We start from the raw sequence: 23,983 nt of genomic DNA on the forward strand, positions 1-23,983 counted from the left end.
TTCTTTCTTTCTTGTTATTCTGGGTTTCCCATTATGCAAGTGTTAACATCTTTTGTAATTGTCCCAGATAGGGGGGCGTTTTGTTCTTTTTTTCATTCTTTTATTCTTTGCCCTTCAGCTTCAGGAGTTTCTGTTGACAGGTTTTCAAGGTCACTGATTCTTTCCTAAGTCTTGTCCAGTCTATTAATGAGCCCATCAAAGGCATTCTTTTTTTTTTTTAACATCTTTATTGGAGTATAATTGCTTTACAATGGTGTGTTAGTTTCTGCTGTATAACAAACTGAATCAGCTATACATACACATATATCCCCATATCCCCTCCCTCTTGCTCTCGCTCTCTGCTTTCTTGTGGAAGTGGAAATCTTACGGCTTAAGTCATAAAAGTATTATTTATGGCTTTTACTCCATGAGTGAACATGCCAGATTTTCTGGGACAGGGTCAATTTCAAAGGAACAGCTAAGGTTAATTTCATCCTTGGGGCTTTGTGAGAATTTCACCTAGACAAAGGAAGGAAATAGAAAACAAATACTTTGCTACACCCCTTGTCTTATTTTTTGACTCCTAATAGAGGGTCACTCTCCTTTTAGCCGTGCTGATGTTTGGAAAGCCACTATGGAAATGACTTAGTTTTTTGAGGTATATGTCTCATAAATAAAATGTGTGTCCCTCATCTTCTCATTTCCTTCCAGCGCTCGAGGGAGTAAGAAGACATGGAGTGAAGAGCTGCCTCATTTTCCAGAGAGAATAGGGGCACTGAGAGCTTGGAGGGACGTCGGTAGCTGTCACAGTATTTTGTCCTGAATTTTTACCTCCTGGAATCCAGGATGGGCCCCTTCCCCACCCCACCAGCCGGATGAGTGATCACAGTGGAACAATGATGCCAGGAGGCTCAGAGGTACACTCTTTAAGTTTTGTATTGGGTTTTCTTAGTCAGCCCACTTATTGAGTGCTACGTGCTGTCACTGGAGTTATAAAGATATACACGATACCGGCTCTGCCCCTACAGAGCTTGCAATGTGTTTAGGGAAGCCAGGCATATCCCCATGAAGCAGAAGCTCACTGAACAAGGCAGGAGGAACTTTTGCCTCCAAGGATGCAGATGGTGATAAAGATTGCAATTGTCTGAGGCTACGAGGGGACGAACTGGAACCATAGCCTGCACTCAGAGACATGCGGATCCCAGAAGGAAAAGGGTGAAAGGCGAGTTCTAACTAATCTGAAATTTGATATTCCAAGAGCTTCCTTTAAAAGGCCCTTTTAAAATTCTTTTTCTTCCTCTTAAAAAATTCAGCTATCAAATGATGTCCGCTATCAAATGATGTCCTTTCTATACAGTGAAAAATATACACTAAGGAAAGAAAAAGGGCAAGACTCATGCTCTATGATTCCTTGTTGAACAAGGAAAAGCATTTGGACTCTTCTCACCCTGTGATGAGTTCCTTTTCCTCTCCTTCCTTGCTTTGGTTGATGATGTGAGTCTAAGCAATTCACTGAAGCCACGTGGGAACAAGCAAAAGTCAGGGTCCAAGCAGAATTACTAGCTTGGGGAATGCCTGTCTCTCTGGACCTCCCTGTGAGGCCAGTGAGGATTTCCAGACTTTCGCAGACTTTAAAATCAGCTCTCCTGAGACTGAATGAGGTGCAAAAGGAAACTGTCTTCTCAGGTTGGGGGCTGAGGTGGACCATGAGGGAAAGAACGGATGGATAAATCCAGGGAAGGTGCATAATCTGTCCTCCCAAATAATCTAAAATGACCTTCACATGCCCTCCAGGGTGGCCCCGGGAAATACATCACTAGATTCCTCCAGGTTTTACCTTGCTCTGCTTCCCAGAGCCTGTGTTACACAGGCAGGAACACCACCGTCATATTTCTCCCTGCCCTCAGGAACGTTCACCAGTTGGGGGAAAAATAAGCCCTGAAAATTGTTGCTATGGGCTCTGTTTTGTGGAAGTTAAAATGCTGGTGCAGGAATCTGATTGCTTGATAGCTCCCTCTCTCTCTCTCCATCTCTCTCTCCCTCCCTCTCTCCCTCCCTCTCTCTCTCACCCTCCACCCTTTCTCGGCTCTCCCTCTCTCCTACCCCCACTTTTTCTACTCTCCCCTCTTCCCTCCACTGGACTCCCAGGGCCGCTCCCACACCCGGCCGGAGGAGAGCCTTACAGGTTGTCAATGAAACCTGGAATTATTTCCTTTGATGGCTCAGGTAATAGTAGGAGCCAAGGCAATGAGTGAGGTCGTCTGAAACCAATGCGGTCCTGCCCGGGACCCGGGAGCCAATCGCAGGAGCAGAGGGCGGGTCGTCAGCGCCAGCAGATAATTGCTAAGTGCCTCGCTCGCACAGTTGGTCCGAGCCGCCGAAAGGTCTGGTCGCAGAGACGGGGACGCGTAATCCTCAGCGTGCTCCATCCCGACAGCAGCCCTCCACGGCTCGGCAGGGCAGCGAGCCTCTGGGCACCGGCCCCTCTGCTCCACGGAGAAGGTACTCCTGCTGCATCCCGGCGGGGCTGCTCTTGCGTTTCCGTCCTCAGCGGCTTGCAGTTTAGCCTCTGTAGAGGGGTTGCAGAAAGAAAAGTTTCGGGGAGGAAATGTGAGAACGGAGGGAAATCACCATGTTTTGTTGGGAGGAAAACAGGCTGACGGTTTGGGAAACTTCTGTGCTGTCTAGAACTGGATTGGTTTACTACTCTCTCAATTAGCCGCGCTCAGGTCTATGGAAATAGGTCTGGTCTTGGGCTAGGGTGCCTGCCTGTTGGGGTGTAGATTTGGATTTGTTGGGTGCAGGGGGTTGAACCCTGGATATGCTGTTTCCTGGCGGACCCATTGCTGGGAGGCTGATTCTGGGAAGCGTGATGGGTTGGTTGGGTTTTCCACCATAGGGTCTGCCCTCTTGACTTTCTCCTGACCTGCTGTCCCCCAACTCTTGTGACCTTCAGTTTGAGTCCTTCCTCAAACTTCTGTCTCCTTCCTCGCCCCTCCCGCTTGCCGACTCTGTCTGGGCTCATTTAATGTGGTGGAAGGAGACATTTCCTGGGGTGTGGGCGACTGTCCTGTTTGACCTGATGGGCGTCTGCCTGTCACATAACTTGGTGAGAAAGCAACAAAACGGTTCCCAGAGGAAAAGCCGTCACTCCACTGATTAGCTCCCGAAAACTCTGGAAGACTGTCTGGGCTTGGTGTGTACTGAAATAAAGGGGATGGAGTGAAATTGCAGCCCGTGTGAAGGTTACACCGTCACCAGGGACAGGCCGTAGGGTGCTAAGGAAGCCCGAGGCTCTGGGTGCATGGGGGGCTGAGGGGCTGCTGGCACCACCATCCCTGCTGCCTGTGATGACTGTTCTTCAAGTGAAGGGCTGGCCACGGCAGGAGGCTGGGCCAGGCTTGTAGCATCCTTGTTCATTTCTGAACAGTTAGGACCACAAGGGCCCTGCTTGCTCTGAGTCCCACCTGTGGTCCTGAGGAGAAGTCCTTCTCCCCACGTTCTGCCACCCGGGAGGTATTAGGTCAGTGGGCCTCCTAGGAAGCAGGGTCCCCATGGGAGAAGGTGATGTGCTTGGTCTTAAACTTCCTTCCTACTTTGGTGCAGGCAGCTCCTATTTGAATGTTCCACAGCACTTGGCCAGGTGTGTCCTCCCACCTGCTGGGTCCTCAGAAGCAGCTGGTCCAGGACTGATCTTCCACATCCCTGAGTCCGTCTGAAGTCTAGCCTAGACCCGAAGCTGGCAAGTTTGGTTCCCAGTCCTGGCAGGATGGGGATGTGCTGGGAGGACTCGTCCAGGACACCTGGTCCCCAGGACACCCTTCCCGCCGAGGTGTAGATGCCTCCATTCTCCGGCTCCACAAATCACATTCGCTCTTTAATTCTTGTTTTCTTTAACCTCCACAAGGGCTTCTCCTCCGCCCCCTTTACACAGCTATTTCGGGTGGGAGATGTTATTGCCGAAGCTCTACTCACAATGCTTAAAAAAAAAACCGGCTGCCCGACTTTTGTTTTTCTTGGTCAGGATACAGTCAGCTTTCTCCTCTGCACATGTTGCCTGGCAGTAAAGAAAACAAGCTTGCAACCCCGCAGAGGAGAATGCCTTTGTGTTTGGGAGGCTGGAGTGGAGGCTGAACTTGTCTTGCCTGTTGGGGCATCTTTGGCCCAAGACCTTCTCCTCTGTGGTCTGTCTGGGGCAGGTGACCCCCAGAGAGCCCACGAGAGAAGACATCCAGCAGGTGGGAGATTTTGAAAAGGGGCACCTTGGTTTTCATGAAGGCAGTGATAACACGAGAACATGCTTTGGAGTTGGAGAGGTATCTAGAACCGGGGACAGGTAGCAAAATCGTGGGTTCCTCCCCCACCGATGCCGATCTGCTAGATTTCTATCGTGATAGAGGACGTTCAAAGTAAGGCTTTGAAACCGGCTCTATTTTGAAACCGGCTTTATTTTTAACATGGACATTCTTTCCTTTGGTCACTGTGCCCTTTTCTTTAATAATTAAAGCAGATGTACAGTGTGGGTTTGATAGGCCACAAACAGGCTGTTTTAGTTAGCATAAAATTCAAGTTAACTCCTGTGTAAGCCAGAATGACTTTCCCATACCTCAGTATGTGAAAATTTCTTTTCTCACTACCATCTGGGCACAGGGGAGGGGTCCCCGATCTCTCCTGGCAGGACGGGGCAGGACAGTGTTTCCTGGAGAAAGGGACACTGAGCTGAGTCTTGAAGGGTGGGATGTGGATGGTGCCAGTGAAGAAGGGTGGGAAAGGCCTCTCCTGAGTGTGGCCTCGACATGAGTGATGTCTTCAGGGAAACACAATTCAAAGGTATTTCTAGATGCAAAGTGCTAGCGGGTGGCTGTGTTCGTCTCCTTGGGCTGCTGTAACAAATGACCACAAACTGCTTGGCTTACAACAATAGACATTTATTCTCTCACAGTTCTGGAGGCTACAAATCTGAAGTCAAGGTGTAGGCAGGACCTCCCTCTGGAGGCTCTGATTGACAGTCAGGTCCCCGCTTCTCTCCTCGCTGCTGGTGGCTGCTGAGAACGCTTGTTGCTCCCTGGCTTGTAGCTGAGTCACGCCAGCCTGCTCGCTTCCCCGTGTTTATCTCTGGGTGTCCTCTCCTCTTCGAATAAAGACCCCAGTCATCCGATTTAGCACTCATTATAATCCAGTGTGACATCATCGTAATTACATCTGAAAAGACCCTATTTCCAAATAAGGTCACATGTCCGAGGTGGACCTCAATTTGGGGGGACAGTATTCTCCCAGCACAGGGTAGAGACAAAAGTGGGGATTGGATGGTAGACAAAGGTACAGACCCATACTGTGCATAATATTGACATTTACTTTGTCAACGTTTTCCATTTTCTCGACTGGTCAGCTGCCGAATTCGTGGGGAATTCTCAAAGAGGGGTGCATCTACTGAGGATGCTGTGCCTTGGCTTCCAGTTGCACATTTAGAGCTAGAAGCGGGGATTCTGTCCCTGGCTCAGCTGCCTAGTAGTTGTACAGCATTGCTTTGGACTCTCTAAACCTTCACTGCCATGGTTTTATAATCAGGGGTTACAATGACTGCCCTGCTTGTTTAGAAGCTTCCTGTTTGCGAAGCTGTGTAATAAACGGTAAAGTGTGTGTAAAATGTTCCTTCATGGGATTCAAAAAAATTATTTGTCTATTAGTTCCATTCTTTCATCTCTGCAGTGCAATATACAACTTCTATCTTCCAGTTGGGGCAGGCCTGCTGTGCACATCTGGAAGACTTGAAGAGCAATTAGGAAATCCATAGGTGTGACTTAATATTTATTTATGTGTCTTCAGCCAGGGGTCAGAACATAGCCACCAGCCATATACAGCCACTACTTATTTTGTAAGGTCTGCAAGCGAAGAATGGTTTTTACGTTTTTAAATGTTTGGAAAAAATCAAAAGAAGAATAATACATCGTGACGTGAAAATTACATGGAGTTCAAAAATTAATGCTCATAAATAAAGCCTTATTGGAACACAGCCATACTCAGTCCTCTCCATACTGTCTAGAGCTCTCCTCACATCACACAGCAGAATTGAGTAGTTGCAGTGGAGGACTGTTGTCCCACAAAGCCTGCAATGTTTACTCTCTGGCCGCCACACAGGAAATGTTTGCCCACCCCTGTGTGAAGTGGATGATTCTGGTGAAGGAGGAGGTGAGTTGTCATCCCTCTGGGTGGCTGTCTCCCTACTCATAGGAATGATCCCTTTGGAACATTCCAGACTCTAAAGCTGCCTTGTCTTCTGTTCATTTCCAGGGTTTCGTTTTTTTAGGGCCCAGCAGGTTGAAGGTTGTAGGGAATAAGAAGTATCATTCCCAACCCCTGAACAGGAACTTTGTTGCTATTTTGCTTTGTTTCTTTCAATAAGAGAGATTGAAATTTACGAACATTTGATGTTGTAAGAATCAGTTTGAAGTCTGCCACACTGTGGAAACAATGAGGATGGTTTGTTTCTTCTGCCATCTTCCCACCAAACTGAATTTCTGGTAACCAGGACTCCTGAGTTTTCTGAGACAGCCCTGATGTAGAATATTTTTTCTTGTCACTACAGATCAATGATATGTCCTGAAAAATCTAGTATTTCTTCTCCAAACTGTACCCAACAGGGGAGTAACACTTTTGTTATACAAACACACAGATGATAATTTAAATGAAAAAACAGATGTGAATGTGTAGTATGGCACTTGAGCTGTATACAACTTCGTAGGCCTGCGACAAGATCTGTAGCTTGGGAGTCTGGTTCTGAAGCTCATTTATACGAAAAAATATATAGCATAGTCATTACTTCCATCTAGAATCTGATTCAGAGGAGAGGAAAGAATTCCCCAAAGTGACAGCTATGAAAGTAATTTTTTTAAGGTGGAGGTAGTATCATGGGTGTTTGATTACTGTAAGCCTTGTGGCCTCCTCCTGTACTCTGTAATCCCATTATTATATTGTTATCATTGGCTATATCCTCTCCTTAGCAGACGACTTATTAAGCCCTTTTTATGTGTCAGGCCCTTTACTAAATACTTGGTATTTATTTCATTTGAACTTTACAAGTGCAAGTAGGAATCGTCATTGCCTCCATCTTAAAAAGATGTGAAAGCTGAAGCTTAGGTCAAGTATCTCATCCAAAATCGTACACCTTGTAAGTGATACAGCCAAGGTTCAAACACAGTACAGTTTAGCTCTCGAATCTGAGCTCTGAATTACTATATATTCTTCATTTACTTAATCTTTCATATTAATTGGCTGTCTACCAAGAGTCAGGTGCTGTGTTAATTACGGAGAATTTAATAGCAAATGAAACAGATACAGTTTCTGTTTACAGTGTTTACAGGATAGTGTGGGAAATGGACACTAATTTAAAAAATCATACAAATATCTAAATGAAGGAACGTAATGGCATAGTAGAGAATGGGGAAATCACAAGGTCTTTGGCAACAGGGAAGTCTTCTCTGAGTAAGGATTAGTCAGAGCAGTGAGGGGAGACAGGAGAATTCCAGACAGATGGAACAGCATATGCAAAGCGTCTGCAGTCAGAGAAATCACAGCGTTTAAGGAATAACAAGAAAGCCAGCATGGCTAGAAGCCGTGCGGTGAGGTGCAGAGAATGGATTGATGGAAACAAGAGTGTCATCTACTTTGAACTGTCAAGTATCAGACTTTCAATTGTTTCCTGTGTCGATGAAAATCATCCATAAACAGTCTATAATAGGAGTAGAAAAGAGTTTTATTTGAGCCAAACTGAGGGCTGTAGCCCAGAAGACAGCTTCTTAGATTACTCTGAGAAATTGCTCTGGAGAAGCATGGATTTCAGCACAGTTTTATGTCTTGTCAGAACAAAGAACATCAAACAAGTCAGGGATACATTCCTTTAGATTTTCAAAAAACCAGATCAGCACGCACACAGCGAGTCAGTATGACCTTGGCACCTGGGAAGGGGGTCTTATCATGGAAGGAACACCAGCAGTGGCGTCCCAGGAAGGGGGGGGGGCATTTCATCTTTATTTTTAACATGGACATTCTTTACTTCTGGTCAGTGCACCCTTTTCTTTAATAACTAAAGCAGATGTATAAAGTAGGTTTGATAGCCACAAACGGGCTGTTCTAGTTAGCATAAAATTCAAACTAAGCCAGAATGACTGCCCCATACCTCAGTATGTGAACATTTCTTTTATCAACTGAAAGAGTATGGCCTTGGATGAGGGTGACTGGCAGTGGAGAAAAATGAGCGATAAGTAGATCTGAGGGACAATGAAGTAGGTAAAAATGGATGAAGTGGATAATGGGTGTGAAAGAGAAGGTGGTTTCTGAATGACTTCCAAGCTTAGAACTTACACCACTGGATGGTGGCCACTCCCACCCACCTCCACCCTAACCCCCCCCCCCCCCCGCCACAATAACCTTGAGGTTGTGACCCAGAGACCAGAAAGATCTGAGAAGCAGGGAAGGACGTGACGAAACCCTTTGTCCATGTTGCTCCAGGCTGAGGAGGGCTAAAGTGGCGTAGAGGTGAATTTGCCCCCAGCCAAGGGGTATGGGACCGGGGGGCTTTGTCCTCAGAGCTTCTTCCCAATCAAGCCTTTCTACCTCTCTGATGGAGGGTGAGGACACCCAGGGGCCAGCCCAGGGCGTGGAGCCCAGAGAGGCACGGGCTAGAGGTGCCCTCCTGGTGTGCTGATATCCAAAGGCAGGACAGTGCGTTGAGTGAGTTCAAGACAGTCACCAAGGGAGGGGCTGCGGACAGGACAGTTACCAGAACCCCGGTACCCTGAATGAAGGATACCAGCAGGAAGTTATTGCAGGCGTCCAGAGGGGACACGGAAGTTGGCAGTAGTTGGATGATACGCCTCTAGCAGGAGGACTGGATTATTTAAAAGGTGGGAACAGGTTTAGGTGTGGTCTCAGGACCTAGGTCCAGTGACTCCCAGGGGGATCCATCCCGTTCTTCCTTTGTTTAAAAGGCAGAGATGGTAGGACCCAGAGAGCACGATTTTAGGCTTCTTGAGTGCATGGGCTTTGCTTACTCACCTTTGTACCTTAGCACCTCGCACAGAGGGGCTCCATAAATGATTGTTCATATCTTCATAATAAGCTATCGCCCCATTGTTTTTTCTTTAAAACAATTAAGACTTTAAACAATAGTTTTAATTTAAAAAATGATCATTTGTATAGAAAGTCTTCTAGAACATTTCCATGAAATCATAGTTTAGTTATACACCTATCAAAGTGGCCTTGTTGAAAGAATATTTTGTGAAATTGGCTTTGTTGAAGAAAATCTGAGGGTTATGGCCAGTTTGCACAAGAACCTTGACCAGGTTCTTGGTCCCATGGGGGTCACATTCAAATAGGAAAAACCCAAAGAAAGGGAGAGGCAGGTCCTTGGAGGGCGTGCTCTCATCGCACAAGCTGCTCCCTCCGGCAGTTGCTTCTGATAACCGTCTACACGTCCTGCCTCCATCCTCCCCCTTGGCAAACCCTACTGCCCTCTCACTGGACACCTCTGCTGCTAGACATTGCCTGCCTTCACCTGTCTGCTTTTGGAGGCTTGATCCTATTTTACCAGGAATCAAGGCTGTGTGAGCCGGAGTTGGTGTGCGGCTCACAGAGGTAGCTGTCCTTCCCAGATCCCAACCCCCTTTCAGCCATAAGACAAAAGGGACGTGATAGTCAGGAAGTCCTTCTCTGGTGCTGCCTCAGGGGTGAAGAGGTCGAGAATGCCTCCTGGGTGACCTTAAGACTTGGAAGGGTATGGATCAGATTCCCTAGTGTGTGTCTTCTCACTTTGCACACCACTTGGGCCCTTGAAAATGAATCGAAAGATATTTTTGTTGAGGGTAGTTTGAATAAAAGAATTCTGTTGATGGGGCTTCCCTGGTGGCGCAGTGGTTGAGAATCTGCCTGCCAATGCAGGGGACACGGGTTCAAGCCCTGGTCTGGGAAGATCCCACATGCCGCGGAGCAACTGGGCCCGTGAGCCACAACTACTGAGCCTGTGCGTCTGGAGCCTGTGCTCCGCAACAAGAGAGGCCGCGATAGTGAGAGGCCCGCGCACCGCGATGAAGAGTGGCCCCTGCTTGCCACAACTAGAGAAAGCCCTCGCACAGAAACGAAGACCCAACACAGCCATAAATAAATAAAAATAAATTAAAAAAAAAAAAAAAAGAATTCTGTTGACCACAGATTGCCAAAGAGCTGTTGGTCTGTGATAGTCTCTCTCCAGCTGATTTCAGCTCTGAAATGTTAGTTTTTGTGTTGCTCTGAAATGTTAGTTTCTATGTTGGCTTTTTTGGGGGCAGGTAACATGGGCACACAGGAGCCTCCAGGCACAGGTGACTCGCTGGCACGTGACAGCTGGGATCTGCAGCTCTCTCCTCCCTTTCTGCTGTGTCTCCTCTTTTTAGGTGTCTGTATCTCAAACATATCTTCCCTGTCTCAATTATTTTTTCCCCTGATAGATAGATTTCCTTGGTTAACATGCTAGAATCTCACAAAACATCAGTTTGTTTTTCTCTGAAATCCCAACTCTATCCTGAAAATTTTATCACTCATGTTTAATCAGATTTCTTTCCTTCTGTGTCTGGGTCCATTTATCTTCATCTCTTCCCTAGCTGCAGGGAGGGGTGTGAGGGCATCTCGCCTCCCTTCCCTGCTTTGTCCTACAAAGCCCCGTGAGTCTGTACCCTCGTGCAGCCGTGTCATAAGTCACGCCTGCTGTCACCGTGTTACATGACCCCCAGTGCCCGTTCTGTTTCTCCTTTGTCACCTCTGGGCATTCCTCATGCTCAGAATATTATTCTTGCAGAACAAAGAAGTCCGTTTCCTTCACTACCTTCTGGCTTGCAACCGTTTGGCTCCGTTTAGGTTGATGTGTTCATTTAGGAATATATGTATATTTTTCTTCTTGCCTTAGAACCGGACAAGGGGTTGTAACATTGGAATACAAGATACATTTTAACTTCATGTGGCCTAGACTTGCTGCAGGTCATGCTGAGACAATGATGAATGTCTCCTGTTAAACACCGGAAAGCCTTGCAAAATACATTTTGAAAATAGGGATGATGCACTGAGTTCTACTAATTTGCAGTAAAATGGCTTTTTGGACTTGGATCCAGCGAACCTCACTCATGCACCTGCCCCATATCACAGACTGAGCTGGGAGCTCTGCACATGTGAGCTTATGTCAGTCTCAGAACATTTTCTCAACGTGAGCATTTACTGTGCCTGTTTTACAAATGAGATAAAGAAGGTTTTGGGGCAGGTCATCTAATTCTTTCTCATTCTCCCACTTCCCAGTGGCAGGCTTTGATGCATTGACTTTATTTTTAAGAACACACTTTCACTCCTGGCTCAGCCATTTCATATATCAGTGACATCGGTAGTGCTGTGTTCCCACAGAACATTCTTCATGGGAGTGACTCAAGGAAATCTTCCACTCAGAGCCTGCCGTGGGCTGGAGCAATGTTTGGTGGGACATCCCAGTCACGTTCTTTGTTCCCCCAGGTCCCTACTAAGGGTTGATGGCCTTACAGACCTATAGAAAATCAGGTTTTAGATGCTGAGGTGCGACCTGGTTCAGTGTAATATAAAGGAAAAGTCATAGGCTTTGGGACCTTCCCTGGCATTGAATCTGGCCTCCAACTTCTGCTAGCTGGGTGACCGTGGTCAAGTTTCTTAATTTTTCTAAGACTTAGCTTCCTCATCTGAGAAATGCTGCCAACAGCCCATATGTTCCAGGACTACTGAGAAGAATACATGTGACAATGTAAACGTGAAGTAGGGAGCCCCCCAGAGCCTGGTGGGGGAGAGATGCCCTACACCTGTTACCTTCTTCTCCTTTCTAATAGCCCAGATGATGCTGAGTGTCTTCCTGCTGCTGCATTTGATAGGGGGAGAAACACATACAGACTGGTTAGAATGACCTAGTGGTGAAATTCAGTGGTCTGTATCCAGAACTAAACGTTGCTGAGAGATACATTTTCTGTAGAAGCCCTAAGTGATGGCCAAGGAACTAGACAAACTGAGAGGAAATATTGCAGCGTCCAATAACATTCTTGTTCGAAGGAACCTAAACTAATTCAAAGAGTGAAAAATATGGTGTTGGTATTTGCACATCAGATCTTTGCTTGGAGGAACACTTTCATCTTGTCCTGACTTGGCCGCTATCCAGTCCCCATCATTGAGTCTAAGCAGGAGAGAGTGAGATGTTTGGAACAGCAGCAGTGACAGCAAGCACACCCCTAGGTCACATGCGTGGTGTGGTTGGTTGTACTGTATTCCCTTTCCTCCCGCTCACGGGTGGCATTATTCAGTCATGGCACAGCGACTTTAATAGATATTAAAGATGCAGCTGTTTGGGCTTCCCTGGTGGCGCAGTGGTTGAGAGTCTGCCTGCCAATGCAGGGGACGCGGGTTCGAGCCCTGGTCTGGGAAGATCCCACGTGACGCGGAGCAACTGGGCCCGTGAGCCACAGTTGCTGAGCCTGCGCGTCTGGAGCCTGTGCTCCGCAACAGGAGAGGCCACGATAATGAGAGGCCCGCGCACGGCGATGAAGAGTGGCCCCCACTTGCCACAACTACAGAAAGCCCTCGCACAGAAACGAAGACCCAACACAGCCATAAATAAATAAATAAATAAATAAACTCAAAAAAAAAAATGCAGCTGTTTAAGCATGTCATTCTTCAAACCCCATCGAAACTCTCTCTGGAAGCATATGTGAGCGAATGGTGCAGGACTGTTTCCTACTTGCAACAGGGATTGTTCCTCTTGATCTGTGACATTGTATAGCCAAATAGCCCTGTAATCATTTATAATTCCTCTATTAGCTTTGTCTTTTTGCCAAGTATAGTTAAAAGAAAAATTGTGTAGAAAAGGAGATGATTTTTACTGTAAATTCCTGATGGAAAAAGGCATTTTTCTTCGAAGTTATTAACTGGGTTTTACAGCTGACCTTTCAAGGAATGTCTATGGCTTCAGATACTCAAGAACTCAGCAAATATTGTCCTCTGTATAATTTAAATAGTCATTATAGTTTGGGCTGTAAGCACTGAATATGTATTGTAAGACACAATGTTGGTTTTCTTAAATTTTTGATATTTTATTGTAAAAGAAAAACGTCTGTTTCCTTTCTACACTGAGTGTTGGTTGACCTTTTCTTATTAAATTTCCTCATCACAGCTGTACGTAATCCTAGAAGGTCAGTGGTTGGCATTAGCAATCCCAGAAATGAATGGTCATGATGTCACATCCTAGAATTGACAAATTAGTTTGTTTGATCTCTCATTACCCTTCTATCCATTGCTGTAATGGAGAATGGAAAAATTCAAGATGGGATTAAGGCCTGAAATTTCCTCAACACCAAAAAACAAGAGTTGTGAGGGTGTCTCTCCTGTTCTTCCCTCACTCCATACAGACTTGGCTTTTTGTGTGTGTGTGTGTGAGCATTGTGACATACTGTCCTGGGCAGTAGTTCTTTGCTTTCATGGCTAATGATGCAAAAAGGAGAAGGAAAGGGGAGAGAAAGAGAAAAAAACAGAACGCTATCAAGACAAAAGTAAAGTTAAATCATAACCAAAGAATATCTGAGTTTGGAAGGGATTTCAAGGCTTCTCCGTGGAAGCCTTGTCACTTAGAAATAAAAGAGAAAACCTATAGTCCTGTCTGCCTCTCACTTGGACTTCAAGAAAGGCTGAGAGATCTTGGACAAGTCACTAAACATTCCTGGACTGTTTCCTTGTCTGGATTAAATGATCACTTGTTGCTTTCCGATCTTCATCAAATGTGATTTAAATATTCTCTGGAAACCAATATTATGATTCATAAATAAACTGATTCATAAATAAATTGTTTACCATTAGAAATATTTCTTTCATTTTCTAATGCAATAATTATTCATCTGTATAACCCAGTAATAAGCACCAATTCCAGATAGAGAGTCAGTGGTGAGCAAAGCCAGACCCAGACAAGATCCCCCTGCCCTTGGCTGAAAATGGCAACCCTGTTGAATGCTGTGGTGAGTGGGCATGGTGCCAGGGGAGCTCATTAGAGGAGATGGCCTGTCTGGGAGCTGGCAGAAGGTGTCTCTGAGCAGTGATTCCTACGTGGCACCTGAAGGGTGCATAGGTATTCACAGGTAAGGAGGTAAGGGGAGATCATTCCAGGGAACAGGAATCACATTTATGAAAGTTTGGGGAGGGACGGAGAGAAGGCGAGCCTGGCAAGGGCAGAACAACGCCAGGTATGGTGGTAAAAGAGGCTAGGACAGGCACTAAGTAGGAGCCAGACCGCTGATGCTTTTAGGGGAAGGCTGACGATGTAATGGACCATCCCAGCCCATCCCAACTGCGATACGTGTGCAAGTGAGAGGGCACTATTAATAATGAAACTGGAAAAATAGGTGTAACCCACTATGTATGATCAAGGGCCCTATTTAAAATCTATCAAAAGAAGTTTTCTTTTTACTTTACGTGGAATGAGAATCATCAATGGATTTTAAGCCATAAGGCTGAAATGATCACATGTGGCTTTTGAAAATCAGTCTGCTGCAAAGTGGAAGAAAGATTGAGGAGGGCCTCAGAGGGGAGCGAGGGGACCTGCCAGGAGGAGTCTGTTGTAGAGGTTTAGGGGAGTTTGGACTGGGGCAGAGCAGGTGGAGATCAGAAGTGAATAATAATGAGAGAAATTAAAGTTAACATCTTCAGTGATGGAGGGTTGATTGCAGTAAGGGTTCCAATTTGTTTCCACCTCCTTGTATACATGCCCTTTGGCATCATTCTCCCAACCTGAACCGGGACTAAAATAGGCAATTTGCTTTGGTAGTGGAGTAGTAGGAAAAGCACCGCAAGTAGAGACATGAAACACACGTGGCCACTGCCCCGAGACTTGTGACGCACTTGGATTCTGGCAACCCATCTGGGCCAGCTGACTGGAGGATGGGAGGGCACGGGGAAGGAGGTGGGGGGCATCCCAGTGGAGGCCGCCAGAAACCTGAGACCCAGCCTAACAGCCGACTACCAACGTGGAGAGCAGGCAAGCCTGGCTCAGACAAGGAGAACCGCTCGGCTGGGCCCTGCCCGAATTGCCCACCTGTGGAATCTCAGACTAGGGAAATAGTTGTTGTTGCAAGCCATTACATTTTGGTTTGGTTTGTTACATAGCAGTAGATGCAGAAGTTGTTACTGAGAGAAAACTCTGGACGAAGACCAGATTTGCATAAACCCATTTAGTTTAGACATGTTGATTTTGAGGAGCTATTGAGATATTTTGGAGGTGATGTCAACCAGGGGTGGGGATTTGTGTCTGGAGCTCAGAGGAGAGATTTGTGTGGAGATATAGATGTCTGTGTGTGTGTGTGTGTGTGTATGTGTGTGTGTGTGTGTGTGTTTGAGAACCTCCAGGGAGAGAGTGTGAAGAGAGGGGAGGAGAGGAGGGGAGGGCAGGGGAGGGCTGGGGCAGGAGCCTGGAGACCTACTGCTGGGAAGACAGTGAGGCCTCAGAGGACATGTGGAGGAAGTAGGCAGAGTAGGAGGAAGATGGGAGTGTGTTGTGTATGGGAGGCTTAGCTGGTTACCATCAAAGTCACGGTAGAGGATGAAATCAGCTATAGAACAATATCTTTTTGCATTTTACTACTTCAGTATTCCATAACACAATACCAAATTGTCCATTTTCTGTTTCCTTAAGAGGGCAAGTTGAATGATGGGCACTAAGAAATATGAAATGTCCCCTTGCTTTCTTCCCTTCTGGCACATGAGGTGGAGGGACAGAGGTTTTGATGACCTGCGGGTGTAGGATAAACATTCTCTGGCTGGAAATGGAGGAGCGTTGCCTGGCAGCTCTGGCTCTGGGCACCGTGTGTAGCAAGGGATAGGCTGCCTGTAATCCTTCTTCTGCACCTTTGTTCCCTCCCAGGGCCACTGTGCTTGACTCCGAGATACTCTCCTCCAAGCCTTGGCTCGGGAAAAGCTCTTATACGCTCATTTATACTAAGGTGCAAATGACTGATATGCCTGAGTCATTTGTTTTGCTCAGAAAACTAAATTTTAAACATGAAGAAATCTCTCTCTATTCTGGGAAATGCAGTTACGTGAATGTGGGGAAAATGTTTTCATATACTACTTCCTTGCATTACTGCCCTGCGGTTTGCTTTTGTATATTGAAAATAGAGCCCCATGTTCTCAGATTGTGGACTTTTGGGTGTTTTCAGTCTGGAATAAGCATGCCTCATGGACTTATCTTTTCTCCCCACAGAAACCTGCTTCCCCTCCTATGTGTCCTTTTACGATCTAATGATACCAAACATCTTCCATTTTCTCAGGCTGCAAACTATTGAAATACATTCAGCCCCGCTCACCTGCCACATTCCGATCCTGTGATTCTGCCCTGTCTGACCCTGCTCACCCCATCTCGGTCCCTTCCTGCTGTTTCAGAATGAGATCAGGCCGTCATCAACTCCCACTCGGCCTAGTGCCTCTGCCTCCTTACCCTTGTTCTATGTCTGTCTTTGCTTCTATCCAGCCTAGAAATTTTGTTACAAGAATTGCCTTTCTTGTGTCTTGGTCTGATCTTGTCCCATCTTCTTTATCTACCTTTGATGCATTTTCTTGTAGGATAAAACCTAAACTTCTCAACAGGGCACCCGTAGCCCCTCCTAATTTAGCTGCCTAACTAGGGCTTGCCTCAATCGTTATTTTAGTGCGAAGTTAGGTAGGAATTGCAAGATACCAAGGGCAAGTCCGTCCAAAGGATTTCACTCTCCCTTCATTCCCTATTTCCGGTTTACCTTTGTGAAGATGCAATTCTTGAACTGTGCCGGGGGTACCATATGCAAGGTGGGTTTGCTCAGTCACTCACGTGGAGGGACACTGGTGAGTTACAGCTGGGCGGAGCCAGGTGACTACATTCAGGAGAGGTGCTCCAGGTGACGGGGGTCTGACGGCATGTGTTTTTTCACTTAGAACAGAAATGAGGGACCACTGGATACATCTTTTCACATTTCTTTCACCTCATTTGGGACCCTGATATTACATGGAAACATACAAGGAATGAAACACACAAGCCTGATAACTAAACCAGCTGGGGGTCTGCAGCGGGGTCGTGCCCCTTGGCCTCTCCTCACCCTCACACCACTTCCCAGCTCCCTGTCTCCAGCAGGCTTGCCTTCTATCTCTACCGGCCAGGGACCCGGAGTCCTTCTTGTGTTTCGATATAGAAATGGAGCTGGCAGACGCAATCTGTGCACCAACCCCTCCTGCTTCCTGCGAGAAAGAAACATCCAAACATGCAGTGCCAGGGAGCCTGGGCCCCAGGTAGGAGATTGTCTCCAAGGGGTCCTTTAACAAGACCTTATTATCCCACCCCGTCACCCTTGTGGACTCAGCTCCTGGCGTTGACCCAAGGGAACTCTAAGATCATGTCAGGTCAGATTCTCCTCGTTCCTGGAAGTGGTTACCATGCATCTTCTTTCTTTTTTTTAAAGCTGGTCACCCTCCTAGAAATGAGTGCCCGTTCCCCCCTTTCTTTGCCTGAAGAACCCCATTTCTCACTCATGGTCCAGCTCGGAAAACACCTGCACCTCGAAGACCACCATCACCTGGGGGCCCTCTGCATTTTGTTTGGTGTATGTGTGTCTTTCTTTTTTTTTTACTAAGGACTTCCCTCTCTATGGTAAGGTCCAGAAGGGCAGGGAATATGTTATTTCCTTTTACATCCAAGATACTTAGCACATGGGTGGTGAGTGAATAAATGAACAAGAAAGTAACACTTGGGTTTGAACCAGACCTCTGTCAGTGCAAAACATCGTTTCTTTGCAAGCAGATTACTTGGCCCTTAGGAAATGCTTAGTGGGACCCTCAGCCAGGGCAACCTTGGATCAGCTGTCTGGGGTGTCTGCCTGACATCTTGGGGCCATTAGGAAATACTCAGGAAGGAAGCTCCCTGTTCAGATGTCATCACCAATTACTGCTTTCAGGTGTCAACTGAAACGACCCAATTAAGCAAATGTTTTAAAGCCTTGAATTCTTGTTGAGTAGAGAAAAAGATCAATTATTCAAAGGCTCCTTTTAAAGAAGTAGGCATTTGGAGGACACAGGAACCACGTTACATTTTGCCAAACGGGAATAGCTGTGTTATTTCCCTTTCTGATTATAAAATGAGATACAGTGATTCTTATTTTCTACATAGTTTTATTTATTTACTTAGTTTAGTTGCAAACTAAAGTCCCACCCTGAGAGATGTCGTCATTAACTGTATGATAGAGATCCTTTCTGGTTTCTTTACTTTGATACACCTGGAAATATATGTATATATAGAAAATATTTTGATAGTTGCATTTCTATATACGTATATACATCTGTATATATGCATATATAATATTCATATATAAGCTATATATAATATTTACATATGAATTGTATGTTAACTATGTTATATATGTATTTTGGGGGCAAAAATGGGATGACACTATAGATAATGTCTGTGTCCTGCTTTTTTTTTTTTTTTTTTTATTAGGCATCAATTTTATACACATCAGTGTATACATGTCAATCCCAATTGCCCAATTCAGCACACCACCATCCCCACCTCACCGCAGTTTTCTCCCCTTGGTGTCCATATGTCCATTCTCTACATCTGTGTCTCAACTTCTGCCCTGCAAACTGGCTCATCTGTACCATTTTTCTAGGTTCCACATACATGCATTAATATACGATATTTGTTTTTCTCTTTCTGACTTACTTCACTCTGTATGACAGTCTCTAGATCCATCCACGTCTCAACAAATGACTCAATTTCGTTCCTTTTTATGGCTGAGTAATATTCCATTGTATATATGTACCACAACTTCTTTATCCATTCGTCTGTTGATGGGCATTTAGGTTGCTTCCATGACCTGGCTATTGTAAATAGTGCTGCAATGAACATTCGGGTGCATGTGTCTTTTTGAATTACGGTTTTCTCTGGGTATATGCCCAGTAGTGGGATTGCTGGGTCATATGGTAATTCTATTTTTAGTTTTTTAAGGAACCTCCATATTGTTCTCCATAGTGGCTGTATCAATTTACATTCCCACCAACAGTGCAAGAGGGTTCCCTTTTCTCCACACCCTCTCCAGCATTTGTTGTTTGTAGATTTTCTGATGATGCCCATTCTAACAGGAGTGAGGTGATACCTCATTGTAGTTTTGATTTGCATTTCTCTAATAATTAGTGATGTTGAGCATCTTTTCATGTGCTTCGTGGCCGTCTGTATGTCTTCTTTGTAGAAATGTCTATTTAGGTCTTCTGCCCATTTTTGGATTGGGGTGTTTGTTTCTTTGATATTGAGCTGAATGAGCTGTTTATATATTTTGGAGATTAATCCTTTGTCCGTTGATTCATTTGCAAATATTTTCTCCTGTTCTGAGGGTTGTCTTTTTGTCTTGTTTATGGTTTCCTTTGCTGTGCAAAAGCTTTGAAGTTTCATTAGGTCCCACTTGTTTATTTTTGTTTTTATTTCCATTACTCTAGGAGGTGGATCAAAAAAGATCTTGCTATGATTTATGTCAAAGAGTGTTCTTCCTATGTTTTCCTCTAAGAGTTTTATAGTGTCCAGTCTTATATTTAGGTCTCTAATCCATTTTGAGTTTATTTTTGTGTATGGTGTTAGGGAGTATTCTAATTTCATTCTTTTACATGTAGCTGTCCAGTTTTCCCAGCACCACTTATTGAAGAGACTGTCTTTTCTCCATTGTATATCTTTGCCTCCTTTGTCATAGATTAGTTGACCATAGGTGCGTGGGTTAATCTCTGGGCTTTCTATCTTGTTCCATTGATCTATGTTTCTGTTTTTGTGCCAGTACCATATTGTCTTGATTACTGTAGCTTTGTAGTATAGTCTGAAGTCTGGGAGTCTGATTCCTCCAGCTCCATTTTTTTGCCTCAAGACTGCTTTGGCTATTCGGGGTCTTTTGTGTCACCATACAAATTTTAAGATGATTTGTTCTAGCTCCGTAAAAAATGCCATTGGTAATTTGATAAGGATTGCATTGAATCTGTAGATTGCTTTGGGTAGTATACTCATTTTCACAATGTTGATTCTTCCAATCCAAGAACATGGTATATCTCTCCATCTGTTGGTACGATCTTTAATTTCTTTCATCAGTGTCTTATAGTTTTCTGCATACAGGTCTTTTGTCTCCCTAGGTAGGTTTATTCCTAGGTATTTTATTCTTTTTGTTGCAATGGTAAATGGGAGTGTTTCCATAATTTCTCTTTCAGATTTTTCATCATTAGTGTATAGGAATGCAAGAGATTTCTGTGCATTAATTTTGTATCCTGCAACTTTACCGTATTCATTAATTAGCTCTAGCATTTTTCTGGTGGCAGTTTTAGGATTCTCTATGTATAGTATCATGTCATCCGCAAACAGTGACACTTTTACTTCTTCCTTTCCAATTTGTATTCCTTTTATTTCTTTTTCTTCTCTGATTGCCGTGGCTAGGACTTCCAGAACTATGTTGAATAATAGTGGTGAGAGTGGACATCCTTGTCTCGTTCCTGATCTTAGAGGAAATGCTTTCAGTTTTTCACCATTGAGAATGATGTTTGCTGTGGGTTTGTCATATATGGCCTTTATTATGTTGAGGTAGGTTCCCTCTATGCCCACTTTCTGGAGAGTTTTTATCAGAAATGGGTGTTGAATTTTGTCAAAAGCTTTTTCTGCATCCATTGAGATGATCATACGGTTTTTATTCTTCAATTTGTTAATATGGTGTATCACATTGATTGATTTGCGTATATTGAAGAATCCTTGCATCCCTGGGATAAATCCCACTTGATCGTGGTGTATGATCCTTTTAATGTGTTGTTGGATTCTGTTTGCTAGTATTTTGTTGAGGATTTTTGCATCTATATTCATCAGTGATATTGGTCTGTAATTTTCTTTTTTTGTAGTGTCTTTGTCTGGTTTTGGTATCAGGGTGATGGTGGCCTCATAGAATGAGTTTGGGAGTGTTCCTTCCTCTGCAATTTTTTGGAAGAGTTTGAGAAGGATGGGTGTTAGCTCTTCTCTAAATGTTTGATAGAATTCACCTGCGAAGCCATCTGGTCCTGGACTTTTGTTTGTTGGAAGATTTTTTTTTTTTTTTAATTTATTTATTTTTTTTGTTGGAAGATTTTTAATCACAGTTTCAATTTCATTACTTGTGATTGGTCTGTTCATATTTTCTGTTTCTTCCTGATTCAGTCTGGGAAGGTTATACCTTTCTAAGAATTTGTCCATTTCTTCCAGGTTGTCCATTTTATTGGCATAAAGTTGCTTGTAGTAGTCTCTTAGGATGCTTTGTATTTCTGCGGTGTCTGTTGTAACTTCTCCTTTTTCATTTCTGATTTTATTGATTTGAGTCCTCTCCCTCTTTTTCTTGATGAGTCTGGCTAATGGCTTATCAATTTTGTTTATCTTCTCAAAGAACCAACTTTTAGTTTTATTGATCTTTGCTATTGTTTTCTTTGTTTCTATTTCATTTATTTCTCCTCTGATCTTTATGATTTCTTTCCTTCTGCTAACTTTGGGTTTTGTTTGTTCTTCTTTCTCTAGTTTCTTTAGGTGTAAGGTTAGATTGTTTACTTGAGATTTTTCTTGTTTCTTTAGGTAGGCTTGTATAGCTATAAACTTCCCTCTTAGAACCGCTTTTGCTGCATCCCATAGGTTTTGGGTCGTTGTGTTTTCATTGTCATTTGTCTCTAGGTATTTTTTTATTTCCTCTTTGATTTCTTCAGTGATCTCTTGGTTATTTAGTAACGTATTGTTTAGCCTCCATGTGTTTGTCCTTTTTACGTTTTTTTCCCTGTAATTCATTTCTAATCTCATAGCGTTGTGGTCAGAAAAGATGCTTGATATGATTTCAATTTTCTTAAATTTACTGAGGCTTGATTTGTGACCCAAGATGTGATCTATCCTGGAGAATGTTCCGTGCGCACTTGAGAAGAACGTGTAATCTGCTGTTTTTGGATGGAATGTCCTATATATATCAATTAAATCTATCTGGTCTATTGTGTCATTTAAAGCTTCTGTTTCCTTATTTATTTTCATTTTGGATGATCTGTCCATTGGTGTAAGTGGAGTGTTAAAGTCCCCCACTATTATTGTGTTACTGTCGATTTCCTCTTTTATAGCTGTTAGCAGTTGCCTTATGTATTGAGGTGCTCCTATGTTGGGTGCATATATATTTATAATTGTTATATCTTCTTCATGGATTGATCCCTGGATCATTATGTAGTGTCCTTCCTTGTCTCTTGTAACATTCTTTATTTTAAAGTCTATTTTATCTGATATGAGTATAGCTACTCCAGCTTTCTTTTGATTTCCATTTGCATGGAATATCTTTTTCCATCCCCTCACTTTCAGTCTGTATGTGTCCCTAGGTCTAAAGTGGGTCTCTTGTAGACAGCGTATATATGGGTCTTGTTTTTGTATCCATTCAGCCAGTCTATGTCTTTTGGTTGGGGCATTTAATCCATTCACGTTTAAGGTAATTATCGATATGTATGTTCCTATGACCATTTTCTTAATTGTTTTGGGTTTGTTTTTGTAGGTCCTTTTCTTCTCTTGTGTTTCCCACTTAGAGAAGTTCCTTTAGCATTTGTTGTAGAGCTGGTTTGGTGGTGCTGAATTCTCTTAGCTTTTGCTTGTCTGTAAAGCTTTTGATTTCTCCATCAAATCTAAATGAGATCCTTGCCGGGTAGAGTAATCTTAGTTGTAGGTTCTTCCCTTTCATCACTTTAAGTACATCATGCCACTCCCTTCTGGCTTGCAGAGTTTCTGCTGAGAAATCAGCTGTTAACCTTATGGGAGTTCCCTTGTATGTTATTTGTCGTTTTTCCCTTGCTGCTTTCAATAATTTTTCTTTGTCTTTAATTTTTGCCACTTTGATTACTATGTGTCTCGGTTTGTTTCTCCTTGGGTTTATTCTGTATGGGACTCTCTGCGCTTCCTGGACTTGGGTGGCTATTTCCTTTCCCATGTTAGGGAAGTTTTCGACTATAATCTCTTCAAATATTTTCTCTGGTCCTTTCTCTCTCTCTTCTCCTTCTGGGACCCCTATAATGCGAATGTTGTTGCGTTTAATATTGTCCCAGAGGTCTCTTAGGCTGTCTTCATTTCTTTTCATTCTTTTTTCTTTAGTCTGTTCCGCAGCAGTGAATTCCACCATTCTGTCTTCCAGGTCACTTATCCGTTCTTCTGCCTCAGTTATTCTGCTATTGATTCCTTCTAGTGTGGTTTTCATTTCAGTTATTGTATTGGTCGTCTCTGTTTGTTTGTTCTTTAATTCTTCTAGGTCTTTGTTAATCATTTCTTGCATCTTCTCAATCTTTGCCTCCATTCTTATTCCGAGGTCCTGGATCATCTTCACTATCATTATTCTGAATTCTTTTTCTGGAAGGTTGCCTATCTCCACTTCATTTAGTTGTTTTTCTGGGGTTTTTTCTTGTTCCTTCATCTGGTACATAGCCCTCTGCCTTTTCATCTTCTCTGTCTTTCTGTAGCTGTGGTTTTTGGTCCACAGGCTGCAGGATTGTAGTTTTTCTTGCTTCTGCTGTCTGCCCTCTGGTGGTTGAGGCTACCTAAGAGGCTTGATGGGAGGCTCTGGTGGTGGGTAGAGCTGACTGTTGCTGTGGCGGTCAGAGCTCAGTAAAACCTTAATCCACTTGACTGTTGATGGGTGGGGCTGGGTTCCCTCCCTGTTGCTGTGGCGGTCAGAGCTCAGTAAAACCTTAATCCACTTGACTGTTGATGGGTGGGGCTGGGTTCCCTCCCTGTTGGTTGTTTTGCCTGAGGCAATCCAACACTGGAGCCTACCCGTGCTCTTTGGTGGGGTTAATGGCAGTCTCTGGGAGGGCTCACGCCAAGGAGAACTTCCCAGAACCTCTGCTGCCAGTGTCCTTATCCCCACGGTGAAACAGAGCCACCACTCGCCTCTGCAGGAGACCCCCCAACACCAGCAGG

At 44.3% G+C, this 23,983-nt stretch overlaps 1 long non-coding RNA gene across 1 annotated transcript in view; it reads left to right on the plus strand.

Annotated features, from left to right (window-relative positions):
* The window catches only part of LOC309621327, a 270,404-nt gene that overhangs the window by 213,818 nt on the left and 32,603 nt on the right, over nucleotides 1-23,983 (plus strand). The window contains exon 2 of the long non-coding RNA XR_014239936.1: nucleotides 691-896. This is a non-coding gene — a long non-coding RNA (uncharacterized lncRNA). The remainder of the gene's footprint in view (nucleotides 1-690; nucleotides 897-23,983) is intronic.

This window comes from Balaenoptera borealis (assembly GCF_965194805.1).
Source record: "Balaenoptera borealis genome assembly, contig: HAP1_SCAFFOLD_283, whole genome shotgun sequence".
Lineage (NCBI taxonomy): Eukaryota > Metazoa > Chordata > Mammalia > Artiodactyla > Balaenopteridae > Balaenoptera > Balaenoptera borealis.